This window comes from Orussus abietinus, unplaced genomic scaffold (assembly GCF_000612105.2).
Source record: "Orussus abietinus isolate OABI.00-Male unplaced genomic scaffold, Oabi_2.0 scaffold6, whole genome shotgun sequence".
In the NCBI taxonomy this organism is placed as follows: Eukaryota; Metazoa; Arthropoda; class Insecta; order Hymenoptera; family Orussidae; genus Orussus; species Orussus abietinus.
Genome location: NW_019396002.1, coordinates 671,988 through 684,392, shown reverse-complemented (window position 1 = coordinate 684,392; position 12,405 = coordinate 671,988). Strand labels below are relative to the sequence as shown.

Here is a 12,405-nt window from a genome sequence, read left to right as displayed (position 1 = left end):
CTCACTCTCGCTCTCTTTCGCCCCCTTCCCTCTCGCTCTCCCCCCCTCCCTTCTTTGCGTGTATTCGCGTATTGTATGAATCCTCGTGCCGTCGGCCGCTCGCCGGTTCCTCGTAGGTGTGCACACGGGCGAGCCTTGCACGCGTGTACCCGCGTACACGGCCGAGTACTACGTGGCGTACGGCAACGTGGTCGGGCCAACGCCTGCGGAAAAATTGCCGGTGCCTACCGATTAGTCCGTAATGTGCTCCACGTCATTTTTAACGCGTTACGCGCCTCCGACGGGTTGCGTGATTTCATACGCGGGAGAGGAACGCTCCCGCGTAATTAGCGAGTAAATATCGCCCCTCGAATCGAAAATCCCGCGGCGTTCGCAAGATGGAAATTCACATTCCACGGAGGCGCGAGCTAATCGAGCTATTGTCTCAATTAACGGACACCACCATCCGGCGAGAGGGAGCCGAGCCTCCGGGACCTCCTCTTAAAATCATAAACGAATGTCACGCGGGAAAGAATCAAAAGGTCCTCTTAGTAATTAAGACATTGACGGTTCCTCCCAAGATTACCATAAAATCGGCATTAAATTACCCTAGAGTTAGCATAAAATTCCCACGAAATTAAGAGCTCCCGACGAGGGGCCATTCGCTCGGAAATCATTGGAAACGATTCCCTTCTTTAGGTCCGGTAGCCTTCGATTTCAAATGACAATTCTGCGAGTGACAGACGTCCTGAACAATCTTGGCAGGGTTTCGATGATTTCCAATCATCTCCCGTCTACCTCCCCTTAAACCCCAACGTTTGAAACCCGTGACTTTCTTAGTGGGAGGATCCTTCGGGCACCGAAACGCGTCGAGATCCCGGCGACTCCACCGACCGTTTGCGTTCCGAGGCCTCGAGCGGCTCGACCGGGTCCCCAAGGATCCGCTTCTGGAAGAGGGCCGGGACCCTCGGAGAGGCTCCTTTTTCAGCGGCGCACGGCCCCGCATTACGCGAACGTAACGCGCACCGGGCCCCCTCGGGCCGCGTCCCCCGACATTCCCGAACTCGTCGGGCCGGTCGCGCTCGCCCCCGGGATCGGTTCCCGCTCGCGGACGGAAATTCCCTCCGCCTCCCCGGCCGCGTCTCGGGGCCTTTACGAGCGCCGCCGGCCCGGTTTTATCGCGGCCCGAGCCGACCGATCCTCCCGGCTCGGCTCGGCTCGGCTCGGTCGACAACGACGGGGGGCGGGGGGAATCGACGCCGGACCACGAATCGAGGCTAGCTAGCGCTTTCCGCGGCGAAGTTGCCTTCCAAGATGCCTTCCATGGGCGCAAGGCATACGAACCAGAAGACCTATGAAAACGACAGAAACGAGAGGGAGGGAGAAGGTAGGGGGCTGTTTTCCCTCTCTCTCCCTCTATTTACGGGTAGCGCGCGGCGCAACGTGGAGGGCCATATCGAACTGCAAGAGAGAGGGTCCCTTAGTTGGCTCTCTCTCTCCATTTCGCTGCCTCGGCGAGAATATCAAGGGCTCCATATATGTCCCACATTCGCGATGACTCCTCTTCCTGTCGATGAGGGGCCCGCGGAGAGGTGAAAAACGCCATCGAACCTGGGAAACGTTCCTCTGAGTGGCCCCAAGGAAGTACTATTTATTCAAGGAATTTTAATTATTTCAACTCAAACTAGGATATAGATCGGACGGGACATTTTTGGTTGGTGTTGGGCTATTAACTCGGAGATATCGGTGAAGGCGATTTCCTTCGTTAGAGATTGCATTTGATCTCGTATGATAAACGATGCGAGATCCGGTGACAGTGACGGCCTTAGAATTCTGGCAATGCTTTCGCTCACTTCCTTCGCGATTGAAATGAAAATCCGGGATTTCCTGAGTGACAAGCTTGACTTAAATCATTCTTGGAATTGCCGATATATCCCTTTGGTTCAACGAATTATTATTTTTTCCTCAGCTAAACCGTCCTTGTACTGCATAGCGCGTGGTTGCGCGACGAGTCACGTGACCAGCTGGAAGATCAATTTCCAATCGGGATTGATTGGCCTTAGTCGGGTCGGCCCTTAAGGGAGGCTAGGAAACGCCTCACCTTTGTCCGTCTTCTTTGGCGGCGAGGCCGGAAGCGAGAAATCCTTTGCCGACGACTCGAGACGATCCGCTCCGCCGCCTCCCTCTCTCTCTCTCTCCGCCTCGCCCCGCGCGACGTCACGCTCCTCGCGCCGCTCCGACGGAACTGCCGCGGCGGTCCCCGCCGAAGCCGGAAGAGACCGCGAACGGTTCAGCGAGTCCGGTGAAATCTCGACCCGGCGGTTTCCCCGCACCGGGGGCCGATCGCGATCTCCCCTCTGGCCGCGTCTCTCCGCGTCCCGTCCGTCCCTTGCGCGTTTTCGGAATCGATACCGCTCGCCCAACGAGGCCGGCCGCGTCCTTTACTCCCACCGGAGGAGCGAACGACCTTTCCGGGGGGTAAATAACGCGGGGAGACGTTGTACCTGGGACTCGGAGCGACGTCTACGCGAAAGGTGAGGCCCGGTCGCTGCGGGATGGCGAAGAGGATGTCGACCCCTCTACGCATACCCCGTGACATAGAACACAATAGTACGTTATTTTTTATAGTATTTTATTTTTTTTTTTAGTATAAACCTTTTTTATAGTATAAACATTTGCGATGAATCGCATCGTATTCTGATACACATACCAGTAGTACAATCAGTACATAGGAATTTCCGCGCACCGAGAGATAAAGGTCCATCGGACGGAAGAAATGTCCTGTCAATTAAAACAACAATTATTCATCTGAATCTGAGCGAACGAATTGCAGCTATTCAGTGAAATATCTATTTCGTTCGATGACACTTTCCTTCCTCGACGCGCTACAACACGCTTATATATGAATCCCCGCTCCGGAATTAACCGGCGCCTCGGAGGTACCCTTAAATTCCCCGCAAACGATTAGTAACCCAGGATCGATACCTCCCCGTCTGGACGATAGTATTACCTCGCTACTGCACTCCGGACAACCGTCCTCCACGAGTCGCTCGGGCGACGTCCTTGATCCTCCCGTAAGAATAAGAAGCGGAGCCTCTTTCGGCAACCTTTCCATCCCTCCCGAGGGGTGTTCCCTCCTCCCGGTCTTTCTTTCCGCCTTCCAGGGATCCTCTTCCTCGTCCGGGTCCGAGGGAGAGGAGAGAGACCCGGGGGGTTGGCAGGACCAGGACCCCCGGCTCGGAGCGAAGGCCCGGGCGTTCCGGTGACGCCAAAGGTGACCCGAGTTCTCCCGGTTCTATTTGGAATGAGCGAGGGGTGGGGGGAGCGATGGGAGGGCGAGGGGCGGCGCGGGGTGGGGGAGGGAGCGAGAGGGGCGGATGCGGGCACGCGGCCGGCCGAGCGCGACGGAGACCGAGCGTGACGCAGTCGGCCGCCGGCCGCGGGGAGCGACGGAGACCGAGAGATGCGCTAACGGAGTGCGAGCCTACGGCGGACCGTGGGGCGGTCGACGAGGCAGGGGGGAAGGGTGGCCCGGGGGAGGCAATGCTCCATACAGATATACAGTCTTCGTGGGGAAATTGGATAGCGTTCTCTCAGCTCCGCGCTGCGAGACGGAGACGGAGATAGTCGCGCAGTGAGTAACGATCACGATGGTCTCTCGACGTACAACCGCCACCGCGCTCGCTCGCTCCGACTCGGCCTCTCTCACCCCCTCCCTGGCCCCCGGACCCGCGCGATACATCGATCGAGTCGACCCGTTTGACTTATTTAAGGGCGGTTTACAGGGGCACGAAGGTGCCTCGATACGTCTGATTTATTTAGAGCGGCCGACGTCGCGCGTCGCGACGGGCCCCGAAAGGACGACGTTTCGAGGACCTCCACCCAGGGAATGTGTCATGAGACTATTGTAATCTAAGAACTGGAATTTACTCAATTACTTTAGGTGGGTTATGTGATACTTTGCGGTAGGTCGAGCTTGGGGGGTATTTAAAGCATTTGGCACCCCTCGCTGGAGTGTTCGGTTTATTGGATGAAGGACTTTTTGGGGTTAAAACGTTTTATTTGGGTTAGAAACACTTCGGGCGATCGACGCAAATGAGTTCGCTCGGGTGATGTTGAATTCGATTAAGCGATTTTTTGGGGAATGAGATGATTTTGTTTCTTTTTTTTTCCTTTTTTTTTTCCTGCGCGGACGCGATGCAGTGATCGAAAGGATTGGGTTGGATGATTGTTGGGCCTGTCGGATGTGGTCGCCGCCATGTTGGATTCGAGTTGCCGGGTCGACGTTACGGTCCGCGATGTCGGAACGGGCGAATCCACGCTCGAATACGTAATCGGGACGTAAAGTCGCGTTCTCTCGGCTCTCTTCGGGGAAGAGGTTAGCTCGGCGTCACGAGAGGTTACCGGGAAGGGAACGGTCGCTCGCAGCTGCCGCGAATCCCAAGTTTCCTCTGGGCCCGTTAAAGAAAATCTCCCTTGGCCGTGTTCTCCTTTCTCCCTTTCTCCCTCCTCCTCTCTCTTTCCGCCGAGGTACGGAGGCGCGCGACGTACCGAGGAACGTTTCGAGCGTCCTCTTTGACGAGCACGTAGCGCGGGCCTCTCGTCGGCGGAGAAAAGTAATTACTCCCGGCGCCGAACACGTAACGGCCGGGCCGATAAGGCTAAATTACGGTCCCCGGTAAAATGAATTATTTTAAGGCTGCCTCGCACCTGGTGCTAGAGGCGGGCCCTCCTTCCTGCCTCTTCCACGGAGTGCCCCCTCACCCTCGACTGCATACATGCGAGGGGAAATTTAAATAAATACTCCTCGCATTCAATGAGTAACATTTTATGCTTCGTTCGAACCTTAAAAAGATACCAGTAAACCGATGCGACTATCTAAAAATATATAATAAAGTAATAAATGCCCATGAAGGAATGATTAGAGAAAAAAAGACGCTACGTAAAGGTGGGGGTCGTGATCTTGATTGGGACGCAACCTCGTTTCTTGATACGGTATGTATTTTAGTGCGTGCTCGAATCCTAAATCTTGGGTCTTCGTGGCCAATGTGGCGGTTCACGTCTCGGCAAACTGCCTCCGCGTTCCCTTTAGGGTCCCTTCCTGGCCGGAAAAAGGTCTAGGGACGAAACCTGACGGCCGGGGGGAAAGGTGTCCTCTCGATGCGTGCGCGTCTCGGCGGCGCAGAGGCGGCGCGCGCGGAGGGCACGCGCATATTTCCGAGCGTGACGCACCTCGGGCTCTCTGGGCTTGGCTGGCCGCGCTCTCGCGGAGCTCATCGAGCTCTCTGAGTGGACGGCGGCCCGGCGGCCCGGCGGCGCGAGACGGAGAGGGCGAGCGATGCCCGCCCGCGGGCGCGAGAGAGACGGCGCGAGGCCGCGGGGAGCGGGGCGCCAGCGAGAGAAAGAACCGAGGTGGACGCGCGGCCCGAGTCGCGCCACGCACACACTCGCGCCCCGACCGCCGCGGGAGACGGACGCGAAGAGGAGCGCGCTCTGCGCGGAGGGTAAGAGAGAGAGAGGGAGCGACTGGGGGAGACGGGGAGGCGGAGGAACGCGTGGTAGCGACGGTTCCCGGTACCGGTGACCGGGGCTGGGGCTTCCCGGTGGTAGTGGGACTCGGCCTCGCTCGCCAGCGCGCGCGCTTACATAAAAGGGAGACCGAGGCCCGCGATATCAACGAGAAAGAAATCCCGGCGACGCGCCATCGGCCGCGCGAGAACAACCAGCGTTGGCGGCTCCCGCAGGATAGGATTATGTACGACTGGGAGCCCTCGGGATACCTCCGTGTCTGCCCCTACCACCAATGGACCTAGAGGATCCAGAACCAGAAACTTTCGTTCTTGATTAATGCGCGGCTGCCTTATGGCGCCCGGGAGTACTTTCTCCCTTGCAAGATGCACCTGTATGTGCACCTCGTCATTGTACACGGTATCCGGCGAATGGATTACCCCCAGAGAGGTCGATGGCGACTCGGCCGCTGGTCATCGACGATCTCGCGGGGTAACGCGTCGCCGAATTTCGTGTAACGCGTGATTACGCGTCGGTGCCATTGTGTTGGGCCTCTCCGACGCCGCGCCATCAAAACCATTGAAAGCGCCGGAACCATTGAAACGCGATCCGCCATTGGGCCACACTGCGCTACCGACAGCTGTCACTGTACACCGAGTGCGTATACACGCGTGCACGTACGACGTCCCCTCCCCTCGAGGAGACTCCGCGACCTTCCATTTGGAAAGTAAGATGCGAGGGAATTAAATCATTCCGATTTCTCTCCTTTCCTCGTGAACCGTGATCGAGCCGAGGACCTTGCGACTTGGTCCCCCCTCTTCAGGAGAAACCAACCTAACCCGAAACCTTTATTTAGATTTTGTACTACTATTGCTCGAATTTTCGACACCGGTCGCGCAGGTGGAGTCGAGTGCGTGCAAACTGCACCCGGTGCAGTCCATGCGTGCACCCGAGTATCGCGTCTCCAGCTATCGAGCCACCTTCGGCGACTTTTCCCTTCCATTTCCCCTCGTGCGTGCGAGCACGCATTGGGTCTCTCTCCCGACAAAGGGAGAGACACCCCGCCTCGTCCTGCGACGCCCTAGCGAGGGAAATGTGCGTCCTCCAATCGGAAAGCACTGCCGCCGTATCTACGCGTTGCGTCACCGTCAGACTACGGTGCCACGTAGTTTCGCCGATTAATCAGCGGCGTTGATTTCTTTTTTCATTTTTTTTTCTTCTTCCTTTTCTCGATGACACACGCGTGCAGCGCGTATCGCGTGCGTGACGCACGTCTCGCTCGCGGGCCTGCCAACTCGCGCGAATCGTGTCACCGGAGCGTCGTTTAAGCGCTCTTTCTTCACGTTCAGCGTCGCGACGCTCGAGTCAGGAAGTTTCCGTGGCGTCGCGACGGCAAGGCTTGCCGAGCCGATATCCGAATTGGCGATATACGCTCCTGAGCTGTACATGTTACGAGCAATTAGCGGCATTAGCGCCGAGCGTCATAACGCGCGACATACGTAATACCAGCGAGCTGAGGACGAGGGTTCGAGACTCGCTGATGGGTCCTCGAGGACAGTTCTTTTTTTTTTCTCTCGTCTTCTAAGATATATAATTTGTGTAAATGGTTAATTGGGAATTTTGGCGGTTTTAAAAAATTTTCTGGTTAGTGATAGGGGGATTTCAAGGGGGACCATTTGTAAGTATGGTTTGCGATATGGCTATGAAGTCGATGGCTTTGCTGGTGGTTTGCTCACGCTATGCTCGTCCTATGCTCGCATGCTCCGGGGAATCGATTTCGGAGAGTAGGGCGTCGCGGCGTCGCTTCTAGGAGAGAGAAAGAGAGAAGGAGAGGGACGTCTGATTTACGAGCGCCCTCTGGAATGGACGCCCCTTCGGGGCAGGGGCGCGCGGGCCGAAGGCGGCGTTTTCGCCGCGTAACTTCCGGCAATTTCGTTCCGTCTTTCTTCCTTCCCCGGAGAAAACTCCGGCTTCCGTCGCCGCGACGGTTTCTCCTTATCCTCGCGGTTTCTCCTTATCAGCCCGAAAATTCAATGGCGTCGTTTCGGCCCACTTCCCTCCGCTCGCGAGGCCGTTACGGTCTTCCTGCAGATGGCGAGGCTTGACACCGACCGCGGTTACCTGGGGGCCCAGAAATTCGTGAATTAGAAGTTAAAGCGCGAAAGGGGGGCGTTAGGAAAAATTAACGATCGAAGGCCCTCTACTTCGTGACTGCGTCCTCGCGCGCTGAATTATTAGCCCCGCGGGAACCAGGGTGCAGAAGAAGCGGTCGCAACCTTTACGAGGGACTTCTTTTCCGCGTAATTGAGAAGGAGCGGTATGGTGCAGGGCCAGTTATGCCGGGAAGAAGGGCGAAACGACTTCGGCCAGCCCCGTTTTGCCGGCATTAACGGCGAGACTGAGAGAAAAAACAAAAGAAGAAAAAAGAGAAAAAAAGAACCACGACGATCCGAACGATTATCGGGCCTTCTGGCCGTTTCGCGAGTCTCGTTGTCCCCTCGTTTCGATGCTAGAAATTTAACGACTCGCTCCTTCTCTCGCCGTGGAAAGTATGAATTTTTCCTCTTTTTCCGGGTCCCTCGATCGATGAATTTCAGAGGTTACTTCGGGTTTTATTTTTCGATGTTTCCGGTGGACGACCGAAGGAACCACCTTTGTTCCCATGGCGGGTCGAGAACCATTCGCCGTTCGCCTTCCCAGATCAAGGCCTGATCCTTAAACGCGTCGAATCCTCGATCGCGAGGACAAAAACCCACCGCGGCCATTGCGGAGAATGGTCTCTGCGTAATGGAGATCGGTAATGGCGCAAAATGTGGGCCGACTCGGTCTGAGAACTGGGACGCGTGCAGGTGCGGCGACGCCTTGCACCGTCTCGCGACATCTTGCCACCTTTTTTTTAACCTTTCTTTTCTTTCTCAGGATTTTTTCCCTTTTTCTACAGCATTTCGTCGCGTTTCCCCACGTGTCCGCCCTTCCTACCACGTTGTAAGGGTGCATGGACTAACGACAGAACTTATCGACATAATTTCTGTACTATATTCGGTTATTTGGAGACTCGAGGAGCAAGTCAAAGGAGGACCGCGATCCTTTCCCGGTTTGCGTCCTTCCTCGGGATTCTTCCCTCGGGAGAGGATCCTCCGTGAAGCAGTACTCTCCGTCTCGGGCTGCGGCGTCATCCTCGCCATTGGTCATCGCCCTATAGCGAGAGCGCCACGTAGAGCCGGAACGAATCCCTCCTCTGCGGATCCTGGCGGGTCTATAGGTTCGTCCTGGGCGAATTCGCTCTCCTGTCGCGGCTCGCTGCATCCTCCCCGTCCGCCCTCCGCCCTTTCCTCCCGCCGCCGTTCCGCCGGTTCCTCTGGTTCCTCCGGTTCCCCCGGTTCCCCCCTCCTCCGCCGGATGGCGACCCTCATAGATATTGCTCTCGGGTGGAGGCGTCGGCGTCAGGTTTCGGCCCCTCCGCTGTGTGGGAAGTGCGTGTGGCCCGTGCCGGATCGATCGGCCACCGCTCGTTTATTCCTCGTTTCGTTAACGTCGGAATCGCACAAAGAGGACCGAGTGCTCGCTCGACGTTCCTCGACGAGGAATTGCAGCCTTCCGATTATGGGGCTTATCCTCACATTTTTTGGAACGGCGAGAAAAAAAAAAAACAAAAAATAGTAGTCGGGTCTTGTCGCGGAGATTTTCGACGCGGTGGTGACTCCCGGTTTCCGGGATTTTATTTACAAGGTTCGGCAAAAATGGCCGATTAAAAGTTACGGTCTAACCCTCCCGAGTTTCGTCCTAACCACCCTCGGAGGGAGTCGCTGACCCATATCGCACACGCGTACGCACTCACGCACTCGCACGCAAGTAACGCCGCCCGTGCGAGCGGAATACAAGCGTAGGAAATAAAATGGACGAGCTTGTATTTTCTTGAGGCTGCGAGCCCGCCTCCACAGAAACGCACGTGCGTGCGGTGCGAACACCCACGTGTGTCCGTGCACATGTGACCCACGTGTGTGCGTGCACATGTGACCCACGCCCGCCTATACGCCCCGCGAGTGCGTGCATGTGCTCACACGCACTCGCGGCCTGCGTTTTGTCGCGCGTCCGCGTGCGTGCGCACGCACACGCGCCTGCGGACACGTGTGCGGCCTCGCCTCACGCTTATGAATGAACGTACGTATGCAACTGTACGCACGTAAAGGTATCGATGACTCAGCGTAGACCCTCTTCCCGTTTATGCCCGTTCGTTGATTTATGCGCTATGTATTTTCGCTCGACGAGGAGGAGGAGAGGAAGATAGACGGAGAAAGACACCCCGAGGAAAGGGAGATAATAAAATCGACGTGATTCACCCTCACCTCCGATTTAAACAAATAATTGTCAGAAATAGTCCGCCCCCAAGAATACCCATTCGCGGTTCCCAGGGGTCGCCTTTAAACCCTGGATTTCTCGCCGAGCGGTACTCAGTACAGGAAAACTCTTCCCACAAACATTGCTCGCCCTGATTTACTCTACATATTTTGTATGAAACGTTTTTTTGTAACTCTCTCCGGTCAGGCGGGATTTAGAATCGAAGTGGTTGCGGTTAGGGTATAGGACGAGGGAGGAAGATATCAGGGATTTGCTGTCATCTCGAGGTCGGATTTGAATCGATTGTTCTGCATGCCGGCCGCGCCTTCGTATTTATGAATTATGGATAGGTTCGCGAGCGCGTTCGCGTTATTAGCTTCGCCGATTCCGTATGTTGGCCTAGGTCGCGGCCGGCCCGTTATCGAGTCGCGACTCGGCGTAATAAACGATACGCGCCGATAATTAATAAAATGACTGCCGTTATCGCCTCCCGCGGGAGACCCGAAGACGCCCTCGCGCGTACCGACGCCGTTCGACGGCGACTCCGTTATTATGATTCCATAAATTTGCATCCGCGAGCGAGCTAATTGCGCGCCGCGACGCCGGTTGAGGGCATATTATTCATTGGAATGACTGATTACAAATTCCATCCGTGATTTCAGTTATTCGTGGTCATGGGTGTCGGCGTCCTTTTCCGCGCCGACGTGTACGTATTATATACGTATTACGCGCGTACATCTCACGTATATGCGAAATCTGTATACGTATGTACACATACGTGTGTACACGTGTTTATTTATTTATTTATTTATACCCTCGCCAACTAGCGTAAGCACGTATTACGCGGTGCGTCGATTTACACGGTTTCGCCGGCCCGGCAGCACGTCACGCATTATGTATTACGCGTATGCGCAATGAGGTAACCTGCATAATGTATCGCGCGAGTACTGTTTTTCAATAGGAATTACGGCATCGCCCTCTATGGCCATTAGTTCGACCCGAGGCCTGCCATAGGGATCCCTTTTCCATGGCTTTTCCCTAGGACGCTCCGAAATTGCCTACGTCGCCCTAACCTTCATTCCCGAAAACTGCACATATCAATTTCCCCTCGCATTACTTTCACCCTTTTCACGAGCACAACCTACACGCGGGTGCGCTCCGCATCCGCGGAAAACCCGGAACTTTCCCCGACCCCCTGACCCCGTGGCGTAACTTTTCGATTGACTTTCCCAACTTCGTGCGCATAATATGTACACGGCCCCCCCGTAAAAATTCCCGGTCCCACAGGTGCGCCCCTCTTTGTGAACTCCCCTATGGTGGCCACAGACGAAACGATAAATCGCTGCGACAAAAGTGTGCCAACTGGCGGGCGATGGACACACACAAGGACCCGATTTACCTGGACAGATTGCAAACCGCTACAACTTACCCCCACCTATGTGCCAATTTTTATGTTTCAATTCGATACGAGGTACCTCATCTCTTATTTTATCATTTATTTTATCGCCCTGTATTTCTTTTTTTTTTTCTTTTTTTCTATACCCGGGATATATCCATGTTCCTTTCCCACGCGAGTATTGAGTAAGGGTATCGACTTCTCTGACGTCATCGGTCGTTCCCACGTGGAGGCGCTCGATTTCCCGAAATCCGGGAAACTCGCCGCGGCGAGGGCTTCTCAGGGCAGGACTGTAGCGTCGCTTTGACACACGCTCCCGGGGACAGTCGAGAGTTCCTCTCTGGCAGAGTCGGTCTACGATTATCGATCCCGGACGAGCCCTTAAGCCCGGGCGTGCGGCGGCCGGGGAAAGGGGGGCCGCGATAGAAAGGGGACAAAGAGATGGAAAGTAGTATGATTCCGCCCGGAGAGCCTCTCCGTCTCTTCGTCCTTCTCCGTCCCTTATCGCGTCTACCTGTCCCCCTTCTTCCTATCTCGAGGCTCCAGGCTCGATCGAGCCTCCGATGGTGCGCAGTGCGTGTCGTTAATTAGCTCCTCGTTCTTCTCTGTGTTCCAGGTGTGACGCGCCGCCGTGGCGAGGACACCGACTATGAGCTGAGGCCTCGTCATTAATCGTAAGTACGACTCATCGCCCCCCTTTCATTATTTTTTTTCCTCCCTTTAATTTAATAACACATCGCGTTGGTAGATAATCACCGTTCCGTATCGCGGCCAGGTATTCCCATCATCCTCGCAATTTCGGGGGCAAGGGGACCCGGAAATTCTAGGTTAGGTCGCTCTTGCGAGAGTTCGCCGGGCACATACATCGACCCGCCATTTTGAAGGTCCCCGGCGCCGTTTGCCGAACTTTATTTCACTTTCTGACCTCGCGACGTCACTTTTGAATATACTTTCCTGGACGGTTGTGCATCGTAGGAAATCCACTCCCGGATGTAAAGCGTCTCGATGGTTTTTATGGAATCGATGCTCTCCCCGTTTTTTCATTTTCTTTTTTTATTATCTATCCCATGTTTATACCTTTGTCGTTTCATGGCGAACACTGCGTTTCGAACCGCCTCCGGCGTCTAGATTCAATTTTATTTAACTTCCTAATTATTACCATTTCGGAATTAATTCTCCCGAGT

General features: G+C 55.4%; 1 protein-coding gene across 4 annotated transcripts in view; it reads left to right on the top strand.

Annotated features, from left to right (window-relative positions):
* The window catches only part of LOC105694216 (bromodomain adjacent to zinc finger domain protein 2B), an 81,229-nt gene that overhangs the window by 32,533 nt on the left and 36,291 nt on the right, over positions 1-12,405 (top strand). For all 4 annotated transcript variants that reach the window (XM_012414677.2, XM_012414679.2, XM_012414678.2 and 1 more), the window contains exon 2: positions 11,838-11,895. The gene's annotated coding sequence lies outside the window, so the exon portion shown is untranslated. The remainder of the gene's footprint in view (positions 1-11,837; positions 11,896-12,405) is intronic.